The sequence below is a fragment of the Clupea harengus genome, chromosome 8 (assembly GCF_900700415.2).
Source record: "Clupea harengus chromosome 8, Ch_v2.0.2, whole genome shotgun sequence".
NCBI classification, from domain to species: Eukaryota; Metazoa; Chordata; class Actinopteri; order Clupeiformes; family Clupeidae; genus Clupea; species Clupea harengus.
This window is the reverse complement of record NC_045159.1, coordinates 3,403,192-3,417,971: the sequence shown is the minus strand read 5'-3', so window position 1 is coordinate 3,417,971 and position 14,780 is coordinate 3,403,192. Positions and strand designations below refer to the sequence as shown.

Here is a 14,780-nt window from a genome sequence, read left to right as displayed (position 1 = left end):
AACCCATTGTAGCCTATGACATGGGCTAAGAAAGCACAGCTGCAAGGCGGTAATGCAGATCTGTTAATCTGACTAAGGCCATCCAGCTCTGGATGCTTGAGTAGGAGTACCCTTGCTTAAAGGTTCCCTTACTTCACCAGTGCAGCAAGTCTGACACATTCCTTTCGAATGATAAGAAAAGACATACGTTTGGACTTGTTTAAACTGTTGAAACTTTGTAGTCACAGTATATAGCCCCTTTTGACGAATGAGCTTTCTGTGATAAGTATTTAACTTTTAGCTGGGAGTTGTACGTTTTGACGGAGACATTTTTTTCAGATTTATGTGGGTCAGATAAAATGTGGACTTGAGGAAATTACGTACAGTGCCCTCCACAATTATTGGCACCCCTAGTGAATATGAGTAAAACAGGCTATAAAAAAATATGTCTTTGCTGTTTATCATCTTGGTCTTTCACTCAAAATATTCATAAAAATCTTACCTTTTCATTGAAGTAAAATTGTTGAAAGAAAAAAAAACTGTTGAGATTAAATAAATATTTTTGCTCAAAACATGTGTGCCACAATTATTGGCACCCCTTAATTTAATGTTTTGTGCAGCCTCCCTTTGCCAAGATAACAGCTCTGAGTCTTCTCCGATAATGCGTGATGAGGTTGGTAAACACATGGCACGGGATCTGAGACCATTCCTACATGCAGTATCGCTCCAGATCCTTCAGATTCTGAGGTCACGTTTGTAGACTCGGCTTCAGCTCATACCACAGATTTTATATGGGGTTTAGGTCGGGGGACTGTGATGGCCATGGCAAAACCTTTATTCTGAGGTCGGTGAACCATTTTTGTGTTGATTTTGAGGTGTGCTTCGGATCATTGTCCTGCTGGAAGGTCCAACCACGGCCCATTTCAAGCTTACTGGAGGGGGCTTTTAGGTTGTCATTTAATATCTGCTGGTATTTGATGGAGTCCATGATACCATGTATCCTAACAAGATGTCCAGGGCCTTTGGAAGAAAAACTGCCCCACAACATCAAAGATCTGCCACCATACTTCACATTGGGTATGAGGTGCTTTTCTGTATGGCTATCTTTCTGTCTACGCCAAACCCACCTTTGATGTTTGTTGCCAAAAAGCTTTATTTTGGTCTCATCTGACCATATAACCCGGTTCCATTGAAAGTCTGACTTACATTTGGCAAACTGTAGGCGCTTTAGTTTGTTGTTGATTGACAGCAAAGGCTTTTTTCTGGCAACCCTCCAAAACAACTTGTGGTGATGTAGGTGGCGTCTGATGGTAGTTTTGGAGACTTTCTGACCCAAAGACTCAACTAACCCCTACAATTCTCCAGCTGTGATCCTTGGAGATTCTTTTGCCAGTCGAACCATCCTCCTCACGGTGCGTGGGGTCAATGTACAGACTCGTCCTCTTCCAGGCTGATTCTTAACATCTCCTGTCGCTTTAAACTTCTTAATTATTTCCATGATAGTGGAAATGGGTATTTTCAACTGTTTAGAGATTTTCTTGTGTCCATTTCTTGATTTGTGCAGCTCAACAACTTTTCCTCGCACATCGTCACTGTGTTCTTGGGTCTTTCCCATAGTGATGAATGACTAATGGAATTTGGCCTGTGTCACCTCATATTTGTACGCCAGTGGAACAGGAAGTCATAGTTGACCTCTTAAGAGTTCCTTATCAAACAGGTGAACTTAAAAATTTAAAACATGACTGGAAATATACTTCAGTTAGATTTTAATTATAAGATTTTTCTAGGGGTGCCAATAATTGTGGCACACATGTTTTGGGGAAAAATATTTATTTAATCTCAACAGTTTTTCTTTCTTTCAATAATTTTACTTCAATGAAAATGTAAGATTTTTGTGAATATTTTGAGTAAAAGACCAAGAGGATAAACAGCAGACATATTTTTTTATAGCCTGTTTTGCTCATATTCACCAGGGGTGCCAATAATTGTGGAGGGCACTGTATATAAACGTGTGGGTTAATATCCTCCTTTGCCTCTCAGACAGTAGAGTACAGTTTCATAGAACCTCGTCTTTGTTCTTAGACATTTGTTTAGAACAAATTGACTTCGGTAGCAAGAAAGACCTAGTTGATGAACACTGACTTAGACTCATTGAATGTGCCCTTGCTGAGCAAAGGAAACCTTGTCATGGAAGTCAGTTTGTTCTGTCAAGAAGAAGCCTTTCAAGTTGTAAAACCTGCATGTATTGGCAAGTCCATCTCGAGGCTATGTCATAGGGAAATAGTGGTGGCAGTCTGGTTTTCTTTGTCATGTAATGGGCCCTCCTGTATAGAGGAACGACAGCCAGCTTTGTTCCTAGGTTGAGTTTGTCAGCCACTCAGTTGCATAATAATAATAATAATAATGAGTAATTTTTGTGACACATTTACATTTCAGATTTATATTCATATACATACAGTGCATTCAGAAACTATTCAAAGTCTTCACTTCGTCCATATGTTGTTATGTTGCAGCCTTTTAAATTGGTAAATCATAAGTTGTAATCATTTACATTATTTTTTCCCCTCAATCGATGCACACTCAATTCCCCATAATGGCAAAGCAAAAAAAGTATTTTAGAATTTCTTGCAAATGTATTAAAAAGGAAAAACTGATTTCACATTGACATAAGTGTTCAGACCCTTTACTAAGTACTTAGTTGAAGTGCCTTTGGCAGCTTTTACAGACTCGAGTCTTCTTTGGTATGACGCAACAAGCCTTGCACACATTGATTTGGGGATTTTCTGCCATTCTTCTCTGCAGATCCTCTCAAGCTCTGTCAGGTTGGATGGGGACTGTTTGTAGACAGCCATTTTCAGGTGATTTTCTCCAAAGATGTTCGATTGGATTCATTCAGGGCTCTGGCTGGGCCACTTAAGGACATTCACAGAGTTGTTCCTAAGCCACTCCTGCGTTGTCCCGTTGGAAGGTGTACCTTCGACCCAGTCTGAGGTTCTGAGCGCTCTTGACCAGTTTTTTTTTTTAACCCTCCTATTATGTTTGGGGTCAATTTGAACCTTTTCAATGTTTAACATCTCTAAATAAATGATTGGCATAGTTTTTTTTGCTTCATATTTAATGACTTTTCCTAATCTAATGGGGAGAACTGGGTAAACACAAAATGAACATGATGATATGTTTTCAATGTCCTGTACACATGCTTTACGCATAGGTGTTGTTTGGGGTCAATTTGACCCCAGGCTGTTTTAATTGTATACAATATATAAGAAATATAAACTTTTTTTATCACATTGTTACTATTCTTGATTACAGAAATAGTTTTCTATTCCATATGTTAAAGATAACAACAATATGTACTTAGAAATAATATGAAGCCATAAAACACCAGAAGGATATCTCTTTCCAATTTTAAGTCAATCAGTCATTTCTCCATCATTTCTCCATAGTAGCGTAACATGTATTCTGGATGTATAAGGGGGGTGGGTGGGGCTATTGTTTTATTTTTAAGGGCTATTTAGGTAGTCAACAAACAAACCTAAAGTACCTGACACATAAACTTGAGTAAAAAAAAATATTATAATCATTTTTTGGAGGTTTAAATTGCTGGGGTCAAATTGACCCCAAGCATAATAGATGTGGGTAAAATTTGAACATAATAGGAGGGTTAAGGATATCGCTGTACTTTGCTCCATTCTGCTTTTCCTCAACCCTGACCAGTTGCCCATGGATGGTATTGGGCAGGTGATGAGCAGTGCCAGGTTTCCTCCAGAGATCACGCTTAGAATTGAGGCCAAACAGTTCAATCTTGGTTTCATCACACTAGAGAATCTTGTTTCTCACAGCCTGAGAGTCTTTTAGGTGCCCTTTGCAAACTCCAAGGGGAGTTGTTTCTTTGTCTTCTACTAAGGAGAGAGAGTTGCAGTGATGGTTGTCCTTCTGGAAGTTTCTCCCATCTCCACACCGGATCTCTGGAACTCAGCCAGAGTGACCATCACTTTCTTGGTCATGTGTCTTACTAAGGCTGTTCTCCCCTGATTCCTCAGTTTGGCTGGGGTGGCCAACTCTAGGAGGAGTCCTGGTCTGGCTGGGCGATTATTTTCAATTCGAATTTTGTCTTCTAATGATTATGAGAACAACATCATTGAGATGAAATGATTATGCTGCAGAATTCCGCAATGATGCTTTCATTTGGTCTTTTGCCACTACCCAGGGGGGGCGACAGTGGTACAGGCGGTAGAGAAGTCGTTTAGTAATCAGAAGGTTGCTAGTTCGATTCCCTGTCGAAGCGTCCTTGAGCAAGACACTGAACCCCTAATTGCTCCTGATGTGCAGTGTGCCATCAGTGTAAAATGTAAAAATGTGTATACATTGTCAGTCGCACATATGTAAGTCGCTTTGGATAAAAGCGTCTGCTAAATGTAAATGTACCCAAAAGCCTAAACTCACCTTTCATCCAGGCTTGGGCATGTTTAGTTCAGTTCAAGCCAAGATGACGGAAAGAGAGCCTTTGGTGCAAAAGGGTGAAACCAATTCAGCTTTTTTTTAAACCATTTGGCTTCAAGGAGTCCGATGAGTAATGAGCAGCACTGTCACTACTGAATTAGCGCCACTCCTGAAATTTCTCACCGTTTATTGTTCACGACAGAACATACCATTACATTCGTTAGCATGCTAAAGATATTACAGTTTAATGCCACAGGCCAGGCAAATCACTAATGCCAGCCAGAAGTCAGTAAGTAGTGGTGTAGTGGGAATGTTTAAACATGGAGAGTCTAAACGGTTCTCATGCGTCTCATACGTTTCAATGTCCAAATCTGATGGCACTCAATGCTTGTACAGGGAAGAATGATCTACTCTCGTAGCGTTTTCCACTACACCCATGTTCAAAGGCACGATAAATATTTTCTCAATTATAATAGCATACCAGTTTTTAAAGGCTAGCCTGGTTTTTGCTCGGATGTGCATTGTCAGCCGGGAGACTATATAGACAGGTATGTCCTTTTCCAAATCATGTCAAATCAATTGAATTCACTACAGGTGGAGAAATGTCAAAGATGATCAAGAGAATTGTTAGGCATAGCAAAGGGTCTGAATACTTACGTCAATGTGATATTTCAGTTTTTCCTTTTTAATAAATTTGCAAAAATGATGGGGTAAAATTTGCATTTTTATGATGGGGTATTGAGTGTGCCTTTGATGAGGGGAAAATTAATTTAATCAATTTTAGCTGTGTGTGAAAAAAGTATCTGAATATTTTCTGAATGCACTTCACAATCATGGCATGATGCATTGTGTCATTTCAGGAAGTCAATACATATCCTAATGAAATATTCAAAATTCAGTTAACAATTAATTACCAAATGGATGATGATTTTCTATTAACTGTGACCAACGTAGACAATCAGTGATTTGGTGGTTTTAGGTTAGGTTTACATGTGGATATATAGAGAGGGAAATCATAGTTCTGACTATATCCTTACATTAATAACATAGGGCTGAGCGGCAGGATGATGTTATTGGATATTACTGATGGCTGATAAGTGCACATATGGTACACTTTTTTTTGTCCTCAGTTTTTTTGGGATAGATTGTAATAAGCGACATAGAACAATTCAGTGTTGTCTCACAACAAACTGATATAATGCTTTCAGATATGACTAATTGAATACTGATGCTTTTTTTATTGAAAATGTTGAAAACCCTCTTTTTTGTAAAGAAACCACCATGTCTTAACCATTTCCAATCACAGACGGACAGTTTAATAAGTCAAGGAGGCCCCCTGCTAAGACAGCACAGTCCAAATAGCATTAATCTTTTCAGTAAGCACAATTCCTTCAGACAATGAAAGGCTCTACTGTGAGTATGCATATTCTTTTGTTTCACCAATAACAGTAACAGACAGGGACCAGGCGAAGGACAACGGCAACGGATAAACATGGAGAAAACATGTCTGAGAGGAACTTGGTTCTCCAGGGATGGTGTGTGGAGTGTTTGGATGTGCGCAACCTAGTCATCTGTAAAGAAATGGCTTTGTTTTTTCAGTGTATTATTTTTCAAACAAACAAATGGGATGCTATTATGAATCATTCTGGATTGCCTGACTCAATAGCAAGACCTTTGTGTGCACTGATTCTCATTATACACAGCCGTGTAATTATGCCTGACAGTGTTGCTAATTGAATTCTGATGAAGCCTGCATTTGACATCTTATTTTTGTCAGCTGTCAGTCTCTTTGTTGCTACTAGAAATCAGGTTACAGCCGACGTATATGTTGTGTTTTTTCTGCTTGATCACAATTGTTCGTTATAAACACGCCAATGAAAAAGCTTACACTTGAAGCCAAGAACAGATTTGTTTATTAACTAACGATAACTAACAGTCTACGCCATATTGTGGCCATCTGATCCGGATACTGATCAAATACTAGTGAACAGAGATGATGGTAGTTGAAGATGGCTATTTTGGTTGTGGTTTCTCGGTTGTCCATTTATTAAGCGGATTAATTCACCCATGCCACTTCACAGCTCTGGTGGTAGTGTTTTTGAGGTGGGAGTTTTTCAAGGGCCTACTTTATAACGGTTGGTTAGTAAGTCCTTGAAGTTAGCAACATTTCCACACTTCCATTTTGTGCTGAGTCAGACATGAAGTAGACCTCAAACATTTCCTCATGCTTCTGCTCTCTTTCCTTTTGATTGCTGCTCAACATTGACTGTGAATATGAATTGATTTGTGTGGATGCTTCTACCAAACCAAGTGCATTTGATTACGGCTCAGAATGTGACCATCAATTGAGTTTAAACCTTTATAAACTCATGCATTCAAGCAGGAGCCTAAAGGCACGTTATGTTCTATTTTGGTATAAATTTCAAGCATCTGAGAGAACTGCGAGAACACTACCGGCTATGGCACACATGCTCTGTTAACTTTACATGTCTTCAAGAGCTGTGGTGATTGGAATCATTCTGGATGCTTCTCTTTTTATATGTGGCATGTCCCAGCCTTCCCCCCTCCCTCCCCAATGGACTGGGGGCTTAATGGCCCTTTCCTGAAGGCACGCAAGCTGTTTACATGCGTCGCAAACATGCTCTTTGAATAGTAGACTTCCAGTCACAATTGTGTCAAACTTCAAGTATGCCAAGGATGAATGCATTTAGCAAAGTGTTCTTTTATGTTGGCAGATGTGGTCCTAATGGCATTATATTCAATGCGGGTATTCTCTATACCATTTTTAAAATGTTCCTCCTATTGTGTTTTTGAAGTTGAATCGATTTTCTGCAAGATAAATTGATTCTCCTTAGGCGATATTCAATCGCTCTTCCCATCAGGCTGTAAGAAGATGATATAACTGCTGGCCAGAGAACCACCAAAACAGCTCCCTAGTAGCTGAAGCCTTGTGTGCTACAAGATCTTTAGCATCTGCCTCTTTAAAGATGGTCAGCTCAGAAAAGAGAATAGGAATCTATGTGATTTCCGATGCTATATTTAAGGAGCTGTTCAGTAGAGTGCAATTGCTGACTCGGATGGCGCTAACATTTATTTCCTGCTCCTTCTTTTGTTCTTCCATTGTATTCCCTCCAGGTCTTTGGCAGTGTGTCTTGACTTAAGGAAAAGTTATTATAAACAGTGTTCTTGGCAAACAAGAACACGATAAAAGGAGATGAGTAGTTTAGTCAGTGTTTTAAAATCTCAATGAGGACAATAACTAAGGAACCCGAAGAGAGTATTCGGAAAACATAAATGGAATAATGAAAGCGTACATTTTTGTAAATTATGACTCAGCTTTAAAATTAAAATAAAATATATATATAACTATTTTGTACTGTTTGGTCATAATTGATTTGGTGCATTCTCACAGCAAACGGTCCTAGGTCCTGACCCAAACCCAGTCTTAATCTTAATCCAGAGCATTTCATTAACATTCAGTGGACAGTTTGGGTTTACATGAAAAATTAGTCTTTGATGAATGCAGTTGGAAGCTCAAGAAATATGGCCAGATTTTTGCCCTGGAGCACCTCTTGGCTGTGCCAAGCCAAGCTCTTACCCCGTACCTCACGTGACCAATGTGGAAGAGAAGTCATACACGCGTTCCTTCTTCTCCCAACTGCAGCTGACTGTCCCCATCCCTGTTAGTTCTGTGCTTGGCCCTTATCTTCATTATGATAATCTTTGCTGCACTGCAGTGGCTCATGCAGGCCATGTGGAGTTCACCACCTGAAATAAAACCTGTCCCATTAACATGGCAGATAGGTCAGGCTTACCATCCATGTTATGTACATTAATCCAATTAAGTGGTCTTGTGACGTGTAAGGTGGCTCGCGGAGCTCGCTGGATCATTAGTTTACGTGCCTAAATTTCTGGCTTGTGTGTTTTCTCTAGTCCCCGGAATTGTTGCAAAAAGTTGTCACCTTTGGCAGCTTTGGAAGTAGAAGCAACAAAGGCGTCTTGTCAACTGTGATTTAACTCCATTTCATTGGCCTGTGCGGATATAGTTGAATGAACTTTTTAACTGTTTAATAAAAGTCATATTTTATGCTCGATAGTAAAAATGGTGCATTGGAAGTGCCTGGGGGGTATAAATTTAGATCAACATTAGACAGAAAGTTCATTGTAGTCCTGTTTCATAATGGAAATATTGGAGGCACAGTTATGTTTTTAGCCCGGCGACGTTACTCAAGATTTATGTTAAGCAAATCTGCCCTATTCACATTATTCGTTTCTACCTTATTAGGCTATTTCCTTGGTATGTGGTGATTGGGCATTTCTTTTTCTAATGGATCCTGCAATGGAACATTTTTGATGTGCTCACAACCAACAGTTGTGTTGTTGCTCAGCAGTAGACAGTATACCTCACATTGAATACCTACCAATGTAATTGCTGCTCAGGGCAGCTTATGCGAATACCACTGAGCTGAGAAATTGCCAGAAAAGCTTGAAATCGGGGTATTAAGAGAAGCACATTAAATTGGAGTAGTCAAGCCTGTAGAGCCTAGGGTGTTACATGGGAAAATGTCAAGTGCAGAACTGTATACTGTACTATGAACACGCGCCAAATTTCAGTGCACTGAAAGACACACAAGGAAGCTATTCCCAATGTGTGAAAAAGTTTGAAATGTTGTATAGTAATGTTGTGGAGGTGTTTTTTTCTTTTTTCTTTCTTTTTTTGCTTTGATTTGGCCCGGTTTTGCCTTTCTTCAACATCCTCAAGCAGCTCTCAAAATCAGAGCTCTGTGGAAGGGTTCTAGAGTTGAGCTGTGTAAATTCAGTATCTGCCTTGGAGGGTGAACAAGAAGTACTACTTATCTTGGCAGCAGGAAACGACGTTTGTTCATAAATTAATACCCCTCTTGCCCCCTAAGGCCTCTGTAAACGCCTCTTAAAAAGAAGGCTCCATCAACACCAGCCGCTTTGGGAAAAATTCTGAAATAGTGTTTTCATTTGGTTCCATTCTGAGCTGTTTTTCTTTCTCTGTGTGCAGTTGCAGGTACACTGCTATTATAGGCATCCATCACAGCTCTTCTCAAATGTTCTCTGTGAGTCTGGAAACCAAATAGGAACATGCTGACTTTCAAGAGGAGGGTGACATTATTTTCCCCAGATTTAAATCTGCCCCAATGAAGCGGTGGGGATTTTCTGAGATTCTCTAATGATGAGAAACTGGAGGATTCACTCATTCGGAGATTAGATCTGAGCTGCTTTGTACCTGGAGTAGTACTGTAAAATCAATAGATTTCGGGGGGCTGTCAGTAAGCTGTCAGTACGCAAGACTTTTACATCTCTCTTTCAAAATGCGCCTCTTGGAGGGGCTGAAACTCATATTTAGCACCACTGTGAAAAAAGTCCTTGGCTTCTTTAAGGGCGGGAGCAGCAGATGAAATGAAAAGCTCACGTCTCTCCAGGTAAATGCAAATAACTTAATAACTCAATACTAATACCCACAGCGTAAGGATAGCAGTCTCATGATATAATACTTGCATTAATGTGATTAGCTCTCCAGGTACCTGGCATTAAAAAAGGCAACCCAGTTGGAAGTATTTGTTTACATTCGTTACATGTCACAGCCAGAAGCCTGTTCCCTCTTCAACACCCAGAGGCTTGTAGGACAGGCTGGCAGGCAACGTCGTCTCAGTGAGGGGCTAAGCACTATCAAGAGACGGTTTGGGAAGAAAATAACACTGAAATATTGCCGCATATTCCCTGGCTGGGTTAACACACTGACAGGGAAACTGTAGTAAACCCCCAAAAATAGGCCATGAAGTCATTAAAATTCCTAATGTATTTAACCTTCACATGAACAGTAGTGACATGCGCACAGCCTGCAAATAACTGATGGCAAATCTAGTCAGCAGTTGCAGCCAACAGAGAGGACGACATGAGGAAGATGGAGTACCTCACAGAAAAATGGCTCTCTGGGAAGGACGGGGCACATTATGAGCCATTTTTATTGTTGAGTAAAGATGTGGCAGAGCTGAGATTCTGACACCTCTCCGATAGAAGCAGATTAACCCAAGACAAGCGCGTTGCAGGCTGAGAGATGAGACCGCCAAATCCTTGAAATAAGCACTCGCACCCTTGGGAAATCAAACGCCACAGGAACTAGGGGGTCCAACACGGGAACAACTCTGCGAAATCACACATCACCGTTTTCAGGAGCCTCCACCCACATTCCCAAGTACACACACATTCTCTCTCTCACTCCCTCTAGCTCATACTCTCGCTCCTGCTCCCTCACGCGCTATCTCATACACGGAAGACACACACACACAGACCTCTGTTTGGTGTGGTGTGTGTGTGTTTTTTTTTCCTGTAGCCATAAAAGAGTACCCAACAAAGGCAACCTTCTTTTGTTCCACTCTCTTCCTCTTTAGCCCATGGGCATGTACTGTAGCTGTCTGTAACGGCAGTCTGTAATTAGGGATTTTAGAGTACGGCAGAGTAGACATCGCAAAATGAAACCATTTCATATGTGAAATGAAACCGAGTGCACAAAAATGTCTGTGGAGTTTGAACGATGAGGAGAATTCTTTTTCTTCCCAAAAATATTCTACTTTGCATTAAGATCTGACCTTTCCAAAACCGTCTGATTTTACAGCGCTATCTCATCGTTGGACATTCCTGCACGATCAGGTTCAGCTGCCCTTTGCAAAATCTTTAATTACAGGTAGATGTCTTAGAGTAAATTTCACCCCACCACTGAAGTTATTGACTAAGCTGGCACCTTCAAATCATTTTGCTGTTTAAATATGCATGGGCCTTTGTGCGGTAACAGTGATTCAGCACTGTTTATCTCGGTCAGCTCAGGAAAAGAAATAGGCTGCCCATGGGCTTTGACCTTTTTGTTGATGTATTCATGAAATTTCAAAAGACTTTTGCAGTCCCCTTTCATCGGAGCATCCCCAGATAAGAGTACAACTTGAGCTCTATGGTGTACTCTTGTCTTAGTTTGTGCCTATAGTGTGCCCTGGTCCTAGTTTGTGTCTATGGTGTGGTCTTGTCTTAGTTTGTGTCTATGGTGTGCTCTGGTCTTAGTTTATGTTTATGGTGTACTCTGGTCTTAGTTTATGTCTATGGTGTACTCTGGTCTTAGTTTATGTCTATCGTGTACTCTGGTCTTGGTTTGTGCCTATGGTATGCAGTAATAGCGTACTGTCTGAGTTTCCTGGTTATCGGCCATTCAAGTGAAGTCACATTGAAGTTGCAGCTTTTACAAAGAGTAATTCTGTTATAAAAGAAAATATTTCTGGGGAAAACATTATCCATTATTTAAAAAGTCCAAATAAAAAAAGGGGGGGATGTGAAAGAAAAAGGAAAAAGCAGCTGATGGCATGTCTGGAAACGGTCCAAGTCTTGAAAATGGGATGGTGTCTTAAATGGCTTTTATAAGTAGGGACTATGCTGCTTGCAGATGGGGCTTGTTGCCATGTCACTTTTACGAACCTTCCCTGAGTGACTGCCTCTTCTTTGACTCCAGTCATGTGTGGAGGTCTCAAATGCCAGCGGCTCTCACATGTGTCTCTTTTGGCTAAGCAGCACAGTGATAGACAAGCTCCAGAGTACGTTGATAACATCCTGCTTTCTCTTTTTTGGATGTTTCTTTTTTCTGTATTTGTACAGTTTGTGCAGAGAATTGTAATGTCTGCTGAAAAGACTTGATGTTGTCAAGCTTTGATATAATAATGTGGAAACATTAGGGGTGTCACAGTTCACTACGCTTTCGGTACAGTAGTGGCTTATTGGACATCATTTTTACTGTAAGAGTTAAGGCCAAAAATGAATAGCACATATGTCAGTAATTGATGATAATTCCAGAACTGCAGCTTGCGCTCGTTTATACAGGGCAGGCTCAACTGACTGACTGAAATGCACAATTGAAGGCACATTGTGCTTTGACCATATGTTTTAAGTATGTTTTTTCTACGACCGAGTAAATTAAATGTTTGAAATATCTTCACAGGCATGTCGAAATACAGTTTGACACAAATTGTTGTCCATTGAGCTTGACTAATCTGGCTAATCAGGCTAAACTGACTAGCAGGCTGTAGCTGATAGACAGGAACTGCTGCACTGCCAAAACGTTCTGGGTAAATTGCGCGCTGTAGAATTTATTTTCCGTGCGTTTGAGAAGTAACATTAGACATAAATACACTTTCCTGACATTGTTTGGGTCACAGGGAGTACCGAACCGAGGAAGTCGCATTCCGAACCAAACAGTGAATGCATGTACCGTTACACACCTTGGAAACATAACTCCATCTCATAAAAACGATGCTAATTTGAAAGGGAAAGCACCTTGTTTCGTGCGCCTGGCACAGAAGATTGCAGTGTGATGTAATTTGTTAAGTAGTAATTGCTGCACCTGTGCATATTTTTGTTCATTAGCGTAGCTTTCCACAGGTGTGCAATAACTTTGTGCTGATAAGCCCTGAGACCGAGTCAAGTCTGTCCCATTAATAACGACCTCGTTCTACTCTGTACCCTACACTTGTATATTTCGTATAGTTTAAGACCAGGCCCGGGGTGGGTAATCGCGAGAATCGGGAGAGTTCCCGGTGGGCCGCTTCACTTCTGGGCCGGTCGAGAATTTTATTTTTTGACATTTGTCACGTTAGTCCATCTTCTCTTAAAGTAGGCTACACACGTTCCGCATTCTGACACCGCAGCCTCTGCATGGGTTGTACCATGCGAGGGAGTTCTCCCCTCCCAAATAGAGTTGGTTGGGTCCATAGCCCGTCTTTTCCAAAAAGTTCTCAGACTACCGATAGCTGGGCCGGCCCTACCCCAACGATATGCGTCAGAGAGGATGGATGGGAGGAAGAGGGGCTGAAAAAGCCAGGTTGAAAAAAAGAAAGGCATTGGAGGAGGATGCTGCCAAATGTTGTAAGCTTAGCTATTTATTTTCAAGAGGACAAACACAAGTGGCAACTGGTAAAGAGAGACATAGGCCTAATGATTAGCAACGTAACTATTAGGCTAACGTTGTAGCGTTGGTTAATATCGTTGTAGCGTTGTCAACCTATTCGCAAGCAAAATATTACCAGAGATGGAGCTTGAAAGCAGGACCTGTTCCTCCTGCAAAAACTGTGCCATCTGTGTCCATTTAATGGTACAATCTCCTCACAGATGCTTATCATGTCATTGGGTTAGCATATAAGTTTCTGTTGACTTTGTCCATCACACAGGTTGCATGTGAGAGAAGCTTCTCAACCTTAAAATTTGTGAAGAATAGGCTACGAAGCTCATTGAGTCAGGACCATTTGGAGGCTTTCATGTTAATGTGCACAGAGAAGGAAATCCTCATGTCTATAAGCAACGACACAGTTATTATAGATAAAGTGGCTGAAACCAGTGCACTGCTTAGGCGGTTACTGATGCTGTAGATGCTGTTGGTGCTATTCGCAATGTAACTTCTGTACTGTGAGTTGAACTGTAAACATTAGTTCAATATGCCTCTTTGTTGAAGAGTGGCATACGTTTCAAATGCTTTTATTTATTTCTGCTTTTGTTAATTTATCAACCTATCCTTGTGGAATAGTGGAATATTTTTTGTTAACTTCTCAGTTTAAGTGGATTATTATTTAACCTTTACATTATTTGTTGAACCATGGTATTAATAAAGAGAAAACTACAGGATAGTAAGAGCTGAACTGTTGCTTCATTTATCCAATTTCCACTACCATGGAAAAAGTGGGCCGGTCTTGGGCCTGAAATTCCCGGGCTGAAAAGTGGCCCCACTCCGGCCCTGTTTAAGACCCATGTGTAACTCTGCCTCTCCCTACCTGGCTTTGTTGAGGTTTAGCCAGCATTTACCAGCAAATAGAAGCAATGCATGTAGTGCATCACCAGTAGCATTACACTGCCAAGGGTGATCATTCTGACACAGCTTTGGTTTAAAAAGCCTGCAACTGATTGCCCTTTGAAAGCTGTTACCAAAAACATGACCTTCATGCATCACCGGAGATACCAGGCATGTAACACTGTATTGTCATATAAATTGGGTCTTTTGCAAGACCCAAAATATTGGCTGGCTTCCTGTTCATCCTCCATGATTTGCTGTGGCGGAGTGGCTGGCTGAGCTGCACTGGGGGAAAGTTGATAAGGCAATTTACTGGGATAGCACACATTACAACAAAATTACTTCCAGTAGTCTGCCAAAGGTACCCAGTGAAGGATTGACATGTGCCTAGTATTTTCATCCTGATGCTACCCGATCACTAGTCACCAGCTGTGTTGACAACAAAAACTCCCCAAATTGAAAATGACTTACAAATGACATACTTTAGAAACTCATGCATTTGGAAAAGCAA

The 14,780-nt window shown here is 40.7% G+C and overlaps 1 protein-coding gene across 1 annotated transcript in view; it reads left to right on the top strand.

The window, feature by feature from the left end:
- The window catches only part of tmem132e (transmembrane protein 132E), a 165,074-nt gene that overhangs the window by 1,986 nt on the left and 148,308 nt on the right, over nt 1-14,780 (top strand). The window lies entirely within an intron of this gene.